The 2,640-nt window shown below is 43.0% G+C and overlaps 1 long non-coding RNA gene across 1 annotated transcript; it reads left to right on the top strand.

The window, feature by feature from the left end:
* The first annotated feature begins 519 nt into the window (after positions 1–519).
* On the top strand, positions 520–1,391 carry LOC140392378 (uncharacterized). Its single transcript, XR_011935317.1, has 2 exons — positions 520–910; positions 996–1,391. It is a non-coding gene; the product is annotated as an uncharacterized lncRNA (long non-coding RNA).
* Positions 1,392–2,640: the final 1,249 nt, after the last annotated feature.

Here is a 2,640-nt window from a genome sequence, read left to right as displayed (position 1 = left end):
CACAGAACCTCCATCAGAGTGACATCGACCCTCCCTCAGAGTGACAGAGACCCTCCCTCATAGTGACACAGACCCTCCCTCAGAGTGACAGAGACCCTCCCACAGAGTGCCACAGACCCTCCCTCACTGCGTGACAGGGACTCTCCCTCAGAGTGACACTGACCCTACCTCAGAGTGACAGACCCTCCCTCAGAGGGACACAGACCCTCCCTCACTGTGACAGCGACCCTCCCGAAGAGTGACACAGACCCACCCTCAGAGTGACAGAGACTCTCCCTCAGAGTGACACAGACCCTCCCTCAGAGGGACACAGACCCTCCCTCACTGTGACAGCGACCCTCCCGAAGAGTGACACAGACCGTCCCTCAGTGACAGAGACGCTCCCTCAGAGTGACAGAGAACCTCCCTCAGAGTGACACAGACCCTCCCTCAGAATGGCAGAGACCCTCCCCCAGAGTGACACAGACCCTCCCCCAGAGTGACACAGACCCTCCCCCAGAGTGACAGAGGCCCTCTGTAGAAGCCAAGTATTTCAAATACAACTAGTATAGGTAAAAGATAGCTGTTTAAGCATAAATGTTGAGCCCCAGTTTTAAATACCCATTTATACAGCATAATTCACTTTTACTGAAGTCCGTTGTTCTGGCAAATGCATATTTTCAAGATAATGACACTGTCTTGTGCTAATTGTCAAGGTCAAGGGATTGAATACACAGCACCATTGTTCACAATGCAGATAACAGCTAGGTCAGAAAAGCTGATGTTGCACATTGAAGATGGACGACTTGCCATCAAATCAAATGTGTTTGAGTCTAACCCAAACCAATTAGGATTATATTGGGGTGTGATTAGACGATTTAAGACAGATATGAAAGTGTATAACTGAAAAAGTTTCTCCCGGCCATTTTAGGTTGGGTTAGGTTAGGTTGGGTTAGGTTAGGTTAGGTTGGGTTTTGTTGTCTTTGTGAGTATTGTCTTTGTAAGTTTTGTTTTAGGTTAGGTTTAGTTTTTAGTGTGTTGTCTGTGGTGTATTGTCTTTGGGGGTGTGTTGTGCTGTGTTGTCTTTCTGTTAGTTTAGTGTTTTTTGCCTTTGATTCTAGTCTCCATTTTAGTTTATGTCTTTTGGGGGTTGTCAGTCTAACAGTCTGTGTCAGTGATGTTAGTCCACTTTTGACTTTGAGTTTGAGTTTAGCTGAAGATTAGCTTTCTCTCTCTCTTCATGTTTCATTGCCAGACTTTGACCTTTAAAAAGTTACTTTCGAGCTGTCTGCCTAAGCAAAGAAAGATAATGTCTGTAATTCTCTGAAAGCTTCGAATTGTCTACGAATTGCCTTTTAAATGACTTTCAAATTGTAATCAAGCGACTACAAATAAAACAATTCTTTTTGGCACCTGAGGAGTTTATACTGCAAATTTCTGCTGAGTTCCAGTATTCGCAAAGTGCTACTGATAACCGAATAGCAGAGATGATATAAATTCCTTCAAATTTACACAGTCGAATAATACAAGGAATCGAACAACAACTATACACAGTCTATAAATATTACAAATCTTATAACTTGTCGTATTGCGCCAGGACTTGATTCATCAACTAAGCTTCCCCCAAACTTGGCGTGGTTCGACAGGTTAAGATCCCATAAATTAAAGTTTCCTTTAATTGGCGAGCCAGCCAGGAGTCGAACCTAGAATCTTCTGATTACAAGTTATTCCTATAAATTAAAGTTTCCTTTAATTGACGAGCCAGCCAGGAGTCGAACCTAGAATCTTCTGATTACAAGTTATTCCTATAATTTAAAGTTTCCTTTAATTGGCGTAGTCAGGCAGTCAGGGGGGGAGTACTGACGGAAAGCTTCGAAGATAATCGGAGGAGGTCGGGAACCTTCGGGAAGCTTCGAAGATAATCGGAGGAGGTCGGGAACCTTCGGGAAGCTTCGGAGATAATCGGAGGAGGCCCAGAAGACAGCCGGAACCCACGGCTAGACTGGGGTAAGAAATATCTTTTTCACCCATTAAAAGTCTTAAAGCCGCATCAATCAGTACTTCGACCCTTGAAAAGAACATTTTTTATAGACTGTTAAATAAATCAAGTGCCAGTCGGTCGGTCAGACTATCAGACGTGACTGGAAGATGAGTCACTGCAGTAACTAAAATAAAACGTCAGTCAGCGATCAAGAAAAGTTATGGCTGATCCTAATCAAAGTGTAGATTCAGAGCCTTTAGCAGACAGAAAATTACTCCCCACTACATCCAAGGGGGGTGCTGGAATACCAGATGTTTCTGTTGAAGATATGTTGGGGGATTGTAGATCTTTCACTCGTAGACATTTTAACCTATGTGAAACCTCAAAAAAAATTGAATCAAAGTATGATATCCCCAGAGGACAGTGGTCCTTCAATAATATCAGGAGAGCATGGGGAAAATGCACACGATTACACGGTGCAGAACGTGTAAAATGGTCCCTGGTAATTACGGGACAGATACACAGTCAGCAAGAGATCATTGTTAAATTTAAAGTGATCATCAGCTTCAGTCCACTAAAGACCAACTAAGTGCAGTTCTTGAAGATTTGCAAGATGCAAAATCCAAACTTGAGCATTATGATGAAATTAGAACAGATTTGCAAAATAAAACCTCTGAACT

This window comes from Scyliorhinus torazame, chromosome 16 (genome assembly GCF_047496885.1).
Source record: "Scyliorhinus torazame isolate Kashiwa2021f chromosome 16, sScyTor2.1, whole genome shotgun sequence".
NCBI classification, from domain to species: Eukaryota; Metazoa; Chordata; class Chondrichthyes; order Carcharhiniformes; family Scyliorhinidae; genus Scyliorhinus; species Scyliorhinus torazame.
The sequence above is the reverse complement of the archived record's forward strand: the minus strand, read 5'-3'. Positions and strand labels throughout refer to the sequence as shown.